This window comes from Syngnathus acus, unplaced genomic scaffold, assembly GCF_901709675.1.
Source record: "Syngnathus acus unplaced genomic scaffold, fSynAcu1.2, whole genome shotgun sequence".
Lineage (NCBI taxonomy): Eukaryota > Metazoa > Chordata > Actinopteri > Syngnathiformes > Syngnathidae > Syngnathus > Syngnathus acus.
In genome coordinates this window covers 73843-91013 of record NW_023590222.1, presented here as the reverse complement: position 1 = coordinate 91013, position 17171 = coordinate 73843, and the positions used below count along the sequence as shown (strand labels likewise).

At 44.6% G+C, this 17171-nt stretch overlaps 1 long non-coding RNA gene across 1 annotated transcript; it reads right to left on the bottom strand.

The window, feature by feature from the left end:
* Nucleotides 1–1178: 1178 nt before the first annotated feature.
* On the bottom strand, nt 1179–16843 carry LOC119118866. Its single transcript, XR_005096995.1, has 3 exons — nt 16732–16843; nt 11129–11133; nt 1179–1188 (listed from the first exon to the last, which is right to left on the bottom strand). It is a non-coding gene; the product is annotated as an uncharacterized LOC119118866 (long non-coding RNA).
* Between the last annotated feature and the right edge of the window lie 328 nt (nt 16844–17171).

Genomic DNA, 17171 nt, shown 5'->3' with positions numbered 1-17171 from the left:
TTAAAAAAAATTGTACCCATGTATAATTTTAGGACAATAAATTAGTTAAATTTTGCGCATTATACATGGAAAAAAACGGTAATTTGATTATGCCATAACCCAGATTCGAATCGAACACAACGGAATTAAACACTACACGATTGTATGCAAGAAGGGGCAGCACATCATGAAAAGGAACTCCGCCGTGTCCCAGAAACCAAACAACAACTCCGTAAGGAAAGACAAAAACAGGCTCCAGCACGACCACAACCCACCACCACTTTCCCCTGCCCACACTGCACAAAAATATGTGGATCCCGGATCGGCCTCTACGCCCACCTGCGGACCCACAAGTAGACGACCCTGAGAAGAAGACAGTCATACTCGTCCCGAGTGTCCGCCGATGATGGTGTGTGTGTGTGTGTGTGTGTGTGCGTGTGCGTGTGTGTGTGTGTGTGTGTGTGTGTGTGAGAGCGAGAGAGAGCGAGAAAGAGTGCGAGAGAGAGAGAGAGAGAGAGCGAGAGAGAGCGCGAGAGAGAGCGAGAGCGAGAGAGAACGCTCAACCGTAGCGTGCCGCCGACCGCCCAACTGCACCGCGCTGGTCGCATTATTGTGACAGAGCCGTCGCTGAAATTTAGAAAATATTTTTAAAGTTCTGATGTACTTTCTAAAATTTAAGTGGATCTCAGTGCGCAGGGAGCTTAATTTGGTGCGGTCGGGCAACCGCAGCGCGCCGGGCGCTCACTGTCGCATTGCTTAAAGAGCGCCTTTGTGTTTTAGGATGGCTTTACTGCTCCCACTTGCTTTCTTTGGAGGCATGATTAGGGGTTAATACAATCCTCAAAGTAACGAAATTACAATAACGAACGGAGTCAGTCGGCATCCGGGCCGCGCGGTCGGGTTTTCTCGGGTCCTTTCGGCTCATCTTGCGAGGTTCAACCTCCGAATTTTGTTGGACAACCGAAGCAAAAAAATCTCGAATTTTTTTGTTCGAATTCCGATTTGTTCGAGAACCGGGACGTTCGAAAACCGAGGTTTGACTGTACTCCCAGACTTCCCTGCCACTTGTGCGCTGTACAGAAAGCCAATTATGGGACTAAATTGGAATAGCTGGTCTCTGGACACTGGAAAAACTGGTTTCAGATACCCAGCAATTGACACATTAGCAATTAAAAAAAAAGAAAAAAAAAAAAAAAGAATTCAAAACTTCTGGCTCCCACACCAGCATATGCCTGCCATGGTCTGGACCTTGTGGTTCCATAGTGTAATGGTTAGCACACTGGACTCTGAATCCACTGATCCGAGTTCAAGTCTCAGTGGAACCTCAACCTTTTTGGCATTTACCTATTCCTATCTATACTGCTTGTGAGCTGCTCTATAAAACCATATACGTAACTTCCATGAATTAATGGCATGAGTTCCATAGTGTAGTGGTAAGTGCTCTGGACTCTCACCCCAGTGACCCGAGTTCAAGTCTCAGTGGAACCTCAACTATTTTGGCATTTGCCTATTCCTATATATATGCTTGTGAGCTGCTCCATAAAACCATATACATAACTTCCATGAAACAATGGTGTGGTTTCCATACTGTAGTGGTTAGTGCTCTGTACTCTCACCCCAGCGACCTGAGTTCAAGTCTCAGTGGAACCTCAACTATTTTGGCATTTACCTATTCCTATCTATACTGGCTTGTGAGCTGCTCCATAAAACCATATACGTAACTTCCATGAAATAGTGTCGTGCGTTCCGTAGTGTAGTGGTTAGTGCTCTGGATTCCCACCCCAGTGACCGGAGTTCAAGTCTCAGTGGAACATCAACTATTTTGGCATTTACCTATTCCTATGTATATATACTATTTGCTTGTGAGCTGGTCCATAAAACCATATACGTAACTTCCATGACGTAATGCCGTGGGTTCCATACTGTAGTGGTTTGTGCTGTGGACTCTCACCCCAGCGACTTGAGTTCAAGTCTCAGTGGAACCTCAACTATTTTGGCATTTACCTATTCCCATGTATGCTATTTGCTTGTGAGCTGCTCTATAAAACCATATAGGTAACTTCCATGGACTAATAGTGTGGGTTCCATACTGTAGTGGTTAGTACTCTAGACTCTCACCCCAGCGCCCTGCGTTCAAGTCTCAGTGGAACCTCAACTATTTTGGCATTTACCTATTCCTATTTATACTATTCCTATATCTGGCTTGTGAGCTGCTCCATAAAACCATATACGTAACTTCCATGGAATATTGGTGTGCGTTCCATAGTGTAGTGGTTAATGCTCTGGTCTCTCACCCCAGTGACCTTAGTTCAAGTCTCAGTGGAACCTGAACTATTTTGACATTTACCTATTCCTATCTATGCTATTTGCTTGTGAGCTGCTCCATAAAACCATATAGCTAACTTCCATGGATTAATGGTGTGGGTTACATACTCTAGTGGTTAGTGCTCTGGACTCTCACCCCAGTGACCAGAGTTCAAGTCTCAGTGGAACCTCAAGTATTTTGGCATTTACCTATTCCTATCTATACTATTTACTTGTGAGCTGCTCCATAAAACCATATAGGTAACATCCATGAAGTAATGGCGTGGGTTCTGTAGTGTAGTGGTTAGTGCTCTGTACTCTCACCCCAGCGACCTGAGTTCAAATCCCAGTGGGACCAAAAATATCTTATCCTTGAAAAATTTGCAACAGAGTTGCTCGTGTGCTCCCCCATAAAACCATATACCATATGCTAGGGTAAGGGCTAGGGTTAGAGTTAGGGTTAGAGCTAGGGTTAGGGTTAGGAATAGGGTAAGAGCTAGGGTTAGGAATAGGGTAAGAGCTAGGGTTAGGAATAGGGTAAGAGCTAGGGTTAGGAATAGGGTAAGAGCTAGGGTTAGGGTAAGAAGTAGGGTTAGGGCTAGGGTTAGGGTAAGAGGTAGGGTTAAGGTTAGAGCTAGGGCTAGGGTTAGGACTCTCACCCCAGCGACCTGAGTTCAAGTCTCAATGGAAAAAAATGGCCAAAAAGAAAGGTGAGGGGTAAGAGCTAGGGTTAGGATTACGGTTAGAGTAAGAGCTAGGGTTAGGATTAGGGTTAAGGTTAGAGCTAGGGTTAAGGTTAGAGCTAGGGTTAGAGCTAGGGTAAGGGTTAGGAATAGGGTAAGAGCTAGGGCTAGGGTTAGAGCTAGGGCTAGGGTTAGGAATAGGGTAAGAGGTAGGGTTGAGGTAGGAATAGGGTTAGAGGTAGGGTTAGGGTTAGAGCTAGGGCTAGGGTTAGGACTCTCACCCCAGCGACCTGAGTTCAAGTCTCAGTGGAAAAAAATGGCCAAAAAGAAAGGTGAGGGGTTAGAGCTAGGGTAAGAGCTAGGATTAGGGTTAGGGTTAGGTTTAAGGTTAGAGCTAGGGTTAGGGTTAGGAATAGGGTAAGAGCTAGGATTAGGATTAGAGCTAGGGTTACGGTTAGGATTAGGGTAAGAGTTAGGGTTAGGGTTACAGTTAGGGTTAGAGCTAGGGTTATGGTTAGGAATAGGGTTAGGGTTAGGAATAGGTTAAGGTTAGAGCTAGGGCTCGGGTTAGGGTTAGGAATAGGGTAAGAGGTAGGGTTAAGGTTAGAGCTAGGGCTAGGGTTAGGGTAAGAGGTAGGGTTAAGGTTAGAGCTAGGGCTAGGGTTAGGACTCTCACCCCAGCGACCTGAGTTCAAGTCTCAGTGGAAGAAAATGGCCAAAAAGAAAGGTGAGGGGTAAGAGCTAGGGTAAGGGTTAGGAATAGGGTAAGAGCTAGGGTTAGAGCTAGGGCTAGGGTTAGGAATAGGGTAAGAGGTAGGGTTGAGGTAGGAATAGGGTTAGAGCTAGGGTTAGGAGTAGGGTAAGAGGTAGGGTTAGGGTAAGAGGTAGGGTTAAGGTTAGAGCTAGGGCTAGGGTTAGGACTCTCACCCCAGCGACCTGAGTTCAAGTCTCAGTGGAAAAAAATGGCCAAAAAGAAAGGTGAGGGTTTAGAGCTAGGGTAAGAGCTAGGATTAGGGTTAGGGTTAGGTTTAAGGTTAGAGCTAGGGTTAGGGTTAGGAATAGGGTAAGAGCTAGGGTTACGGTTAGGATTAGGGTAAGAGTTAGGGTTAGGGTTACAGTTAGGGTTAGAGCTAGGGTTAGGATTAGGGTAAGGGTAAGGGTTAGGGTTAGAGCTAGGGTTAGAGCTAGGGTTAGGGTTAGGAATAGGGTAAGAGCTAGGGTTAGAGCTAGGGTTAGGGTTAGGAATAGGGTAAGAGGTAGGGTTAAGGTTAGAGCTAGGGCTAGGGTTAGGACTCTCACCCCAGCGACCTGAGTTCAAGTCTCTGTGGAAGAAAATGGCCAAAAAGAAAGGTGAGTTTGTAAAACTGCAGTTTAAGGTCAGTACTCGTTTTCAATATTGATTTTTATTGATTTTTTTTTTAATTCCACCACTTTTAAATAGTCCATTACATTCATATCTGCTCCTGTCTAGTATTTACTAAAATCCAAATTTGGTTCCAACAAGATTGGTTCTACAGGACATTATTGTAATAAATGACTCCTTATGAGCACAAGTGTAGATAGTTTTTTTTTCTCTTTAGTTTGCTGTTAGAAACTGTACCCTTGATCCGTGTGTTTGCTGTCCTAATAAGATAAGTTTAACATATTTTTTTCTGTACTTAAAAATCATCATTTCAGATGGGCTGATGCCAGAAGTCATAGAAGTGACCTCTTGTACCTTCACATCTCGTGGCCCAAGTAATGAAAAGTCTGCCAAAAAGTGAGGTGAGTTTGGAGTAATCCTTTTCAATATATAACTTTATCACGGTTGCTTTTAAATTGTCCAATTGTTACTACTGTATCAGTATCTAATTATCCTCACATATGCTGCTTACTAAGATTTAGATGACCCAAGCAAGATATATTAAACACCACGACTTTTTTTCTTAGACATGTAAGGTCTAAAGTTTAGACCTTTATTCAATCATAGTTGAATTTTGTGATAAAATGAAAATTAACCCATCCAAATTTATTTATATCATCTTTGTTTGTCTATGTGTAGCACGTTATCAAAGCAAATTCCCCATACATGTAAAACACTGTCTGAAAAAAGTTCCCCACTATCCCACGGTGACAAGACATAGTACACAATATACATACAAGTAAACAACACGAAAAATAAAAACAAGAAGGCACAAACAATGAATAAATAAGAGTGATGAATAAATAATAAATAAATAAATAACATAATAAATAAGAGGAGCAAAAATGGAGCAAGTGTGCATACAGCAGACAGTCAGAATATACCGCAAAAGTACAGGACGCTACGCAGAAGGGGGGAGAGAGTTCAGGATCATAACAGCCTGGAGTATGAAGCTGTTGGTGAGTCTGGTGGTGCGGAAGCGCAGGCTCCTGTACCTCTTCCCAGAGGGCAGAAGATCAAACAAAGAGTGAGCGGGGTGACTCACATCACTCACGATCGCGGTCGCCTTGCGGGTGAGATGGGAGGTGTAAATGTCCTTCAGGGAGGGGAGTGAAGCACCAATAATCTTACCAGCTGTGTTCACTATGCGCTGCAGGGCCTTCATGTTGTATTCAGTGCAGCTACCACCCCAAACAGCGATACAACTGGAGAGGATGCTCTCAATGGTGCCACGGTAGAATGTAGTCATGACGGCCGGAGGAGCACTTGCTCGCCTGTTCAGAGGCAATATCAGTAAAATATATCATATAGCGGACAGACACAATGATATTTGAGAAGTGAAATGAAGTTTATGGGACTTTCAGATTTGTCAAGAAGAATGGTGAAATATACCTTCAACCAGAATCCACACTCATTGGAAGCTATAGGAAGTGTCTAGAGCAGTGATTCTTAACCTTGTTGGAGGCACTGAACCCCACCAGTTTCATATGCCCATTCACCGAACCCCTCTTTTGTGAATATATATTTATTTTTTTCAAATTGAAGACAGAGATGTTTTTACTGGTGCACAAAATGAGCCGTGCATAAACATCACCTTGTTCAAAGAATAGAACCAACACAATGCATGAATTCACAACAAATGACATACCAGCAAATCAGTGTGACTTCTGCTGTTGCCTTTGCGAGACCAGTTCAGATATGCGAATTTATTAATCAGGTGTGTTTGGACCTCCGGAGTGGAGGCTCTGCCGAACCCCTGAAACCGACTCACCGAACCCCTAGGGTTCGACCGAACCCAGGTTAAGAACCACTGGTCGAGAGGCTGTTATTTCTGCAAAAGGAGGATCTACTAAATATTGATATTGAAATATTGTCATTTTTCTCTTGGGGTGCCCAAATTTATGTACCTGCCTACTTTTGATGAAATAATGATTGCACACTGTCTGCAAATCCAATAAACTTCATTTCACTTCTCAAATATCACTGCCGCCATCCACCGTGTATGGATTCGGGCTAGCGCCCAAAATTAAATTGGGCTAGTTGATCAACAGCAACGTTTTAAAGAAGGGCTTGTCTGGGAGTTGAACCCAGGACCTCCGACACCCAAAGCAAGAATCATACCCCTAGACCAACGAGCCATGACGGAAGCTTGCAGACCATGTTACATTCCGTGTAACGTTGGCCTGTCAAACGCTCCACATAATGATAGACAACAGTGTTTCCAAGAAGAGATCGTCCGGGAGTTAAACCCAGGTAATGATGCACCCTAAGCGAGAATCATTCCCCTGCACCGATGAGCTCCATAGTCGACCAGCTGACCCCGTTACATTCCGATTGGTAGCCCATGGACCTGAAGACTGAATGTCAGTGATTAATGGAATAAATGGAATCTGGTTGGCCTAAGGCTCCTAATTCCCTAACTTCAAGCCCTAACGCTAACTCTAAAACCAGAACAATAACCAAACCCTAATAATTAACCCCTAACCTGCTAACTCGCTAACGGTAATCCCCTCACCTTTAACCCTAACCTCTAATGCGCCCCCTAAAGGTAGTGCCCTCTAAACTTGAAGGCAGGCATATACGAAAAAGACCAGCAGATTGCCCCATTTCAGTACTGTTTTAATAACGTTTACAGATGGTTAAAATCCACATAATAGTTATAAGCGCATGTGTTCTGTGAGCGTTCCCCTTTCTGCTTCCTCCCTTTCCTTTCTCCCGCCAAGCAGTCCATCTTGCCCCAACACAGGGCATGTTCCTTGTTAGTATCGTGGATAGTATCTCTGCTTGTCGCGTGAAAGACTGGGGTTCGGTTTTCAACCCAAGTGCGTTAACCTATGTTTGCAGCAGAGTTATTAGAGAGCTGCATTGGTTGTGCGTGCATCTTAAGTGAGTGACCTGTTAGTTTTTCAAAATGAACTCAAACTTTTATCTGTAGCCACCTTCTACTAAATCACTGGTCCCCAACCTTTTTTGCGCCACGGACCGGTTACGTGTCAGAAATATTTTCGTGGACCGGCCTTTATATAAATAAATAATACATTTATATACTATGTGCCTTCTTATTTTTACTTTGTGTATTGTTTACTTGAATGTTTTGTTTGTCTGTGGACCAATTGGGTGTAATATGTCTTGTCTCCACCGTGGGATAGTAGGAAACGCAGTTTCAATGTCTTTGTATGTCTTGACATGTGAAGAAATTGACAATAAAGCAGACTTTGACTTTGACTTTGATAATGCGTTACAGTAGTCCAGGCGCGACATAATAAACGCATGTATAATAGTTTCCGCATCACGAGAGAATCGGACGAATCTTACGAATATTACGGAGGTAAAAAAGCGCAATTTTAGTTATGTTCTTATTGTGCTTTTGAAAGGAGAGCGTTTGGTCAAATGTTACCCCGAGATTAGTTACAGTATCGCTCTGAGTGATAGTACAGTTATCCATAGTTATAGTGGTTTCCTTAAATAAGTGGTGATAACAAGCTGGACCAATTATCAACATCTCAGTTTTATCTGGGATAAGACGAAGGAAATTGAGAGACATCCATTGCTTGATCTCCGCAAGGCACGCCTCAAGATTACAACAGTCCTGCGGATTTGTCATCGATAACGGCATATATAATTGAGTGTCATCCGCCTAACATTGAAAACTAATGTTATATTTACGTATTATGTCCCCAAGCGGAATCATATACATATTAAATAGAATTGGTCCGAGTACCGATCCCTGCGGGACACCACAAGTGACGTTATAGAGCTCAGAGGTCGCATTACCATGGACTACTCGTTGTTTTGCTACGAATGGGAGATTTGAAACCGGCCTATAATTACTGAGACAGTCCGGGTCGAGATTTGGTCGCTTAAGTAGCGGTTTAATGATAGCGGTTTTAAAGGCTGTCCAGAGGAGACAGACAGATTAATTATATTTAAGACGGACGGTCCTAAAATTTGAAGTAATTCTTTAAATAGTTTGGCTGGGAGCGGGTCGAGTGAACATGTCGTTTGCTTAGCCGCACTAACCAATTGCGTGAGCCTTTCAACGGACACACTTTTAAAATTTGATAGGGTTATTGCATGTTCGTCAGCGCCGGTAATGGGCGGTCTCGACTGAGCGATTGGAACTGTCATCTTGATCTCATCCCTAATGGATTCAATCTTTCAAGCGAAAAATTTCATGAACCCGTCGGCTGAGTGGAAGGAGCTATCGGAGGTCGGATGGCACCACGTCAGCTTTGCCACTGTATCAAATAAGTATTTAGGATTGTTTTTATTGAGATTAATAATTTGCGAGAAATAATTAGTTTTTGCTAAAATAAGCGCATCTTTGTATTTCAGGAGGCTATCGCGCCATGCCTGATGGAAAACCTCAAGTTTGGTTCAACGCCATTTTCGTTCATGCTTTTTACATAATTGCTTAAGCGTCCGTGTTTCACCTGTGAACCGTGTAGTAGGCTTTCTACGGCGAGTTTTCAGACGTAGTGGCACTACCGAGTCGATGGCATTTAACAATGTCGCATTAAATTCATTTGTAAGATTATCAATAGAGCCGATATATGCTTGAAATATATCATTGGAGCCACCGTGTATCACTATATCCGAGTGGCTAGTGTTGTTGGACCTACGCTGTTGACTAGACCTATTGCGAGCTAGCGCCCTTAGATTAGCTTCTATGTCGGGTGCTCTGCCTCCAGGGATACACATTACCGTGGCTGGATTTTTAAGTGTGGTGTTTTTCGTGTGATGGAGTCACCTATGACCAAGATGCGAGAGCCAGTAGGCCGAGATGGCTTGGGACGGCTATGCGTCTTAACTGGCTCATCGCGGTTAGCAAGCCGCTTGGGGCTAATTCAAGATTCAAGATGGCGGCGCCCCAGTTGGCTGCGGCTGCAACGGCTCTCGACAACCGACGAGCATTTTCACAAAATATGTCGCCTAGGACACTACAAACAACACAAAGTTTAGTTTATCCATCCAGTAGGTTAGTATATGATCGCCAGCGCCTGCTGGAGGTACGGTCATCAAGTGTTTTCGGACTCGTAGCCACAACTACCCTAGTCTGTTTACGTAGCCTCGGAGTGCTTCGGGCACTAGCCCCAGAAGCTCACAATGCAGCGGGCTCGCCGGGCAGCACACGCCGGAGGAGGAGTAAGCGTAGGCGGTGTGACCGGCGGCGGAAGCGCGGCTGTCGAGGTGGGCTAACGGCTAAGCTTAAAGCTAACCCCTACAAACCGCCGCTTCCATCCATCTTCCTCTCCAACGTCCGCTCACTGGATAATAAAATGGACCATCTACAACTGGAACTCTCTTCAAAGAGGGAGGTTAAAAACTGCTGCGCTCTCATCCTGACGGAGACATGGCTGAACTCATCAATACCGTCCAACGCCGTTAGCCTGGAGGGGCTCGCTACATTCCGCGCCGACAGAAACAGCGAACTAAGCGGTAAATCCCGAGGAGGTGGGCTGTGTGTCTACATCAACAACAACTGGTGCAAAAATGCTAGATCTGTCGCCAGCTTCTGCTCTTCGGACATCGAGCTTTTGACTGTTAACTGCAGACCCTTCTACCTGCCCAGGGAGTTTACTGTTGTTAGCATCACGGCTGTGTATGTGCCTCCTAGCGCTAATACTAAAGAGGCCATGAGTGTTCTCTATCGGACAATCGGTGAGCGGCAATCCACGCACACAGAGGGTGTTTTCATCATTGCTGGGGACTTCAACCAGGCTAACATGAAGACTATTCTCCCTCATTTTTACCAACACGTGGATTTTCCAACTCGGGGAGAGAACACTCTGGACTTGGTTTACACCAATATAGTCAAGTCAAGTCAAGTCAAGTTTATTTGTATAGCCCTAAATCACAAGCAGTCTCAAAGGGCTTCACATAGACAAAAATTGACAATTATTCTCAAAGCATCCCCTGATCTTAAGCTCCCAAAAGGGCAAGGAAAAACTCAAAACCCCTGCCCGGGGAAAATGAGAAACCTTGAGAAGGGACCACAGATGGAAGGATCCCCCTTTCAGGATCACCAGGTTGTAATGGATGCAGAGAGGGCACAAATAATACATAATATGAAAATCAAAAGTGGATGTCCAAGTCAGAGCGAAGGGCTGCCAGAGGAGCCCTCTGCTATCCTGGCTGTGGAGGTTGAGCGATATAAAGGATGCATTCAGAGCAGCCCCCCGCCCCCACCTCGGCTCTTCAGACCACCTATCTGTTATGCTAATCCCTGCATACAGGCCCCTGCTGATCAGAGCAAAACCCACAGTGAAGCAGGTGAGGGTGTGGTCTGAGGGGGCCATGGAGGCACTCCAGGACTGCTTTGAGTGCTCTGACTGGGACATGTTCAAATCAGCAGCAACATATGACAATCAGATCGACATTGATGAGTACGCCATGACTGTGTCAGCCTACATCAACAAATGTGGAATGTGCAGGTCAGCTGGCTGGTGTCATCACAGACATTTTTAACATCTCGCTGGGCCAAGCCACAGTGCCAGTATGCTTCAAGGCTGCCTCCATCATTCCGGTGCCGAAGAAACCTCAAATCACCTCATTGAATGACTACAGACCTGTGGCACTGACTCCCATCATGATGAAGTGCTTCGAAAGGCTGCTTAAAGAACACATCGTCTCCGGACTCCCCCCAACATTCGACCCGTTCCAGAACCGCTCTACTGAGGATGCCATCTCCTCCGTTCTTCACCTGAGCCTGGCTCACCTGGAGGAGAGGAACACCCACGTGCGGTTGCTGTTCCTGGACTTCAGCTCAGCGTTTAACACCATCATTCCACAGCATCTGGTGGAAAAACTGGAACACCTGGGCTTCAGCACCCCCCTTCGAAACTGGCTGCTAGACTTCCTCACCAACAGACCTCAGTCAGTCCGGGTCGGACAGAACACCTCAGATGTCACCACCCTCAGCACAGGCTCCCCTCAGGGCTGCGTCCTGAGCCCCCTGCTGTTCACCCTGATGACACACGACTGCGCCCCCAGGTTCACCACCAATCACATCGTGAAGTTTGCAGACGACACAACGGTGGTGGGCCTCATCAGGGACATCAACGACCTGGACTACAGAGAGGAGGTGGAGCAGTTGGTGGGCTGGTGCAGAGAAAATAGCCTGATCCTGAATGTGGAGAAGACGAAGGAGATCATCGTCGACTTCAGGAAGAACCAGCCTCACCACGCTCCACTGATCATCAACAGCTCAGCTGTGGAGGTGGTCAGCAGCACTAAATTCCTGGGGGTCCACATCACAGACGACCTCACCTGGACTGTGAACACCACAACACTAGTCAAGAGGGCACAGAAGCGCTTGTACTTCCTGCGGAGGATGAGGAGAGCCCACCTGCCCCCACCCATCATGAGGACGTTCTACCGAAGCACCATAGAGAGCATTCTGACAAGCTGTCTCTCGGTGTGGTGTGGAGGTTGCAGCGCCTCCGATTGGAAGAACCTGAGGAGAGTGGTGAGGACAGCAGAGAGGATCATCGGGGCTCCTCTTCCCTCCATTCAGGACTTGTCATCCCAGCGCTGCGTGTCCCGAGCCCGTAATATTATCAGTGACCCATCACACCCTCACCATGGACTGTTCTCCCTGCTGCCGTCTGGGAAGAGGTTTCGCAGCATCCGCTGCAGGTCCACCAGGTTCTGCAATAGTTTTTTCCCTGCTGTCGTCAGACTGTTGAACATTCAAACGTAGCATTCCTCTGCACACTTGTAAATACGGTTTTTGTCTCCTGCACTGTTTACATACTTTATCACTGCTGCACTTTGTACTCTATACTTATCTTATTTCATATTTTTATATAGAATGTCACTTTTTAACCAGCCGCAATACCACTACATTGTACCAGATGCTGTGGAATGATGGTGTTAAACGCTGAGCTGAAGTCCAGGAACAGCAACCGCACGTGGGTGTTCCTCTCCTCCAGGTGAGCCAGGCTCAGGTGAAGAACGGAGGAGATGGCATCCTCAGTAGAGCGGTTCTGGAACGGGTCGAATGTTGGGGGGAGTCCGGAGACGATGTGTTCTTTAAGCAGCCTTTCGAAGCACTTCATCATGATGGGAGTCAGTGCCACAGGTCTGTAGTCATTCAATGAGGTGATTTGAGGTTTCTTCGGCACCGGAATGATGGAGGCAGCCTTGAAGCATACTGGCACTGTGGCTTGGCCCAGCGAGATGTTAATTGATAATCTTACAAATGGATTTAATGCGACATTGTTAAATGCCATCGACTCGGTAGTGCCACTACGTCTGAAAACTCGCCGTAGAAAGCCTACTACACGGTTCACAGGTGAAACACGGACGCTTAAGCAATTATGTAAAAAGCATGAACGAAAATGGCGTTGAACCAAACTTGAGGTTTTCCATCAGGCATGGCGCGATAGCCTCCTGAAATACAAAGATGCGCTTATTTTAGCAAAAACTAATTATTTCTCGCAAATTATTAATCTCAATAAAAACAATCCTAAATACTTATTTGATACAGTGGCAAAGCTGACGTGGTGCCATCCGACCTCCGATAGCTCCTTCCACTCAGCCGACGGGTTCATGAAATGTTTCGCTTGAAAGATTGAATCCATTAGGGATGAGATCAAGATGACAGTTCCAATCGCTCAGTCGAGACCGCCCTTTACCGGCGCTGACGAACATGCAATAACCCTATCAAATTTTAAAAGTGTGTCCGTTGAAAGGCTCACGCAATTGGTTAGTGCGGCTAAGCAAACGACATGTTCACTCGACCCGCTCCCAGCCAAACTATTTAAAGAATTACTTCAAATTTTAGGACCGTCCGTCTTAAATATAATGAATCTGTCTGTCTCCTCTGGACAGCCTTTAAAACCGCTATCATTAAACCGCTACTTAAGCGACCAAATCTCGACCCGGACTGTCTCAGTAATTATAGGCCGGTTTCAAATCTCCCATTCGTAGCAAAACAACGAGTAGTCCATGGTAATGCGACCTCTGAGCTCTATAACGTCACTTGTGGTGTCCCGCAGGGATCGGTACTCGGACCAATTCTATTTAATATGTATATGATTCCGCTTGGGGACATAATACGTAAATATAACATTAGTTTTCAATGTTAGGCGGATGACACTCAATTATATATGCCGTTATCGATGACAAATCCGCAGGACTGTTGTAATCTTGAGGCGTGCCTTGCGGAGCTCAAGCAATGGATGTCTCTCAATTTCCTTCGTCTTATCCCAGATAAAACTGAGATGTTGATAATTGGTCCAGCTTGTTATCACCACTTTTTTAAGGAAACCACTATAACTATGGATAACTGTACTATCACTCAGAGCGATACTGTAACTAATCTCGGGGTAACATTTGACCAAACGCTCTCCTTTCAAAAGCACAATAAGAACATAACTAAAATTGCGCTTTTTTACCTCCGTAATATTCGTAAGATTCGTCCGATTCTCTCGTGATGCGGAAACTATTATACATGCGTTTATTATGTCGCGCCTGGACTACTGTAACGCATTATCAAAGTCAAAGTCAAAGTCTGCTTTATTGTCAATTTCTTCACATGTCAAGACATACAAAGACATTGAAACTGCGTTTCCTACTATCCCACGGTGGAGGCAAGACATATTACACCCAATTGGTCCACAGACAAACAAAACATTCAAGTAAACAATACACAAAGTAAAAATAAGAAGGCACATAGTATATAAATGTATTATTTATTTATATAAAGGCCGGTCCACGAAAATATTTCTGACACGTAACCGGTCCGTGGCGCAAAAAAGGTTGGGGACCAGTGATTTAGTAGAAGGTGGCTACAGATAAAAGTTTGAGTTCATTTTGAAAGACTAACAGGTCACTCACTTAAGATGCACGCACAACCAATGCAGCTCTCTAATAACTCTGCTGCAAACATAGGTTAACGCACTTGGGTTGAAAACCGAACCCCAGTCTTTCACGCGACAAGCAGAGATACTATCCACGATACTAACAAGGAACATGCCCTGTGTTGGGGCAAGATGGACTGCTTGGCGGGAGAAAGGAAAGGGAGGAAGCAGAAAGGGGAACGCTCACAGAACACATGCGCTTATAACTATTATGTGGATTTTAACCATCTGTAAACGTTATTAAAACAGTACTGAAATGGGGCAATCTGCTGGTCTTTTTCGTATATGCCTGCCTTCAAGTTTAGAGGGCACTACCTTTAGGGGGCGCATTAGAGGTTAGGGTTAAAGGTGAGGGGGTTACCGTTAGCGAGTTAGCAGGTTAGGGGTTAATTATTAGGGTTTGGTTATTGTTCTGGTTTTAGAGTTAGCGTTAGGGCTTGAAGTTAGGGAATTAGGAGCCTTAGGCCAACCAGATTCCATTTATTCCATTAATCACTGACATTCAGTCTTCAGGTCCATGGGCTACCAATCGGAATGTAACGGGGTCAGCTGGTCGACTATGGAGCTCAGCGGTGCAGGGGAATGATTCTCGCTTAGGGTGCATCATTACCTGGGTTTAACTCCCGGACGATCTCTTCTTGGAAACACTGTTGTCTATCATTATGTGGAGCGTTTGACAGGCCAACGTTACACGGAATGTAACATGGTCTGCAAGCTTCCGTCATGGCTCGTTGGTCTAGGGGTATGATTCTTGCTTTGGGTGTCGGAGGTCCTGGGTTCAACTCCCAGACAAGCCCTTCTTTAAAACGTTGCTGTTGATCAACTAGCCCAATTTAATTTTGGGCGCTAGCCCGAATCCATACACGGTGGATGGCGGCAGTGATATTTGAGAAGTGAAATGAAGTTGATTGGATTTGCAGACAGTGTGCAATCATTATTTCATCAAAAGTAGGCAGGTACATAAATTTGGGCACCCCAAGAGAAAAATGACAATATTTCAATATCAATATTTAGTAGATCCTCCTTTTGCAGAAATAACAGCCTCTCGACCAGTGGTTCTTAACCTGGGTTCGGTCGAACCCTAGGGGTTCGGTGAGTCGGTTTCAGGGGTTCGGCAGAGCCTCCACTCCGGAGGTCCAAACACACCTGATTAATAAATTCGCATATCTGAACTGGTCTCGCAAAGGCAACAGCAGAAGTCACACTGATTTGCTGGTATGTCATTTGTTGTGAATTCATGCATTGTGTTGGTTCTATTCTTTGAACAAGGTGATGTTTATGCACGGCTCATTTTGTGCACCAGTAAAAACATCTCTGTCTTCAATTTGAAAAAAATAAATATATATTCACAAAAGAGGGGTTCGGTGAATGGGCATATGAAACTGGTGGGGTTCAGTGCCTCCAACAAGGTTAAGAATCACTGCTCTAGACACTTCCTATAGCTTCCAATGAGTGTGGATTCTGGTTGAAGGTATATTTCACCATTCTTCTTGACAAATCTGAAAGTCCCATAAACTTCATTTCACTTCTCAAATATCATTGTGTCTGTCCGCTATATGATATATTTTACTGATATTGCCTCTGAACAGGCGAGCAAGTGCTCCTCCGGCCGTCATGACTACATTCTACCGTGGCACCATTGAGAGCATCCTCTCCAGTTGTATCGCTGTTTGGGGTGGTAGCTGCACTGAATACAACATGAAGGCCCTGCAGCGCATAGTGAACACAGCTGGTAAGATTATTGGTGCTTCACTCCCCTCCCTGAAGGACATTTACACCTCCCATCTCACCCGCAAGGCGACCGCGATCGTGAGTGATGTGAGTCACCCCGCTCACTCTTTGTTTGATCTTCTGCCCTCTGGGAAGAGGTACAGGAGCCTGCGCTTCCGCACCACCAGACTCACCAACAGCTTCATACTCCAGGCTGTTATGATCCTGAACTCTCTCCCCCCTTCTGCGTAGCGTCCTGTACTTTTGCGGTATATTCTGACTGTCTGCTGTATGCACACTTGCTCCATTTTTGCTCCTCTTATTTATTATGTTATTTATTTATTTATTATTTATTCATCATTCTTATTTATTCATTGTTTGTGCCTTCTTGTTTTTATTTTTCGTGTTGTTTACTTGTATGTATATTGTGTACTATGTCTTGTCACCGTGGGATAGTGGGGAACTTTTTTCAGACAGTGTTTTACATGTATGGGGAATTTGCTTTGATAACGTGCTACACATAGACAAACAAAGATGATATAAATAAATTTGGATGGGTTAATTTTCATTTTATCACAAAATTCAACTATGATTGAATAAAGGTCTAAACTTTAGACCTTACATGTCTAAGAAAAAAAGTCGTGGTGTTTAATATATCTTGCTTGGGTCATCTAAATCTTAGTAAGCAGCATATGTGAGGATAATTAGATACTGATACAGTAGTAACAATTGGACAATTTAAAAGCAACCGTGATAAAGTTATATATTGAAAAGGATTACTCCAAACTCACCTCACTTTTTGGCAGACTTTTCATTACTTGGGCCACGAGATGTGAAGGTACAAGAGGTCACTTCTATGACTTCTGGCATCAGCCCATCTGAAATGATGATTTTTAAGTACAGAAAAAAATATGTTAAACTTATCTTATTAGGACAGCAAACACACGGATCAAGGGTACAGTTTCTAACAGCAAACTAAAGAGAAAAAAAAACTATCTACACTTGTGCTCATAAGGAGTCATTTATTACAATAATGTCCTGTAGAACCAATCTTGTTGGAACCAAATTTGGATTTTAGTAAATACTAGACAGGAGCAGATATGAATGTAATGGACTATTTAAAAGTGGTGGAATTAAAAAAAAAATCAATAAAAATCAATATTGAAAACGAGTACTGACCTTAAACTGCAGTTTTACAAACTCACCTTTCTTTTTGGCCATTTTCTT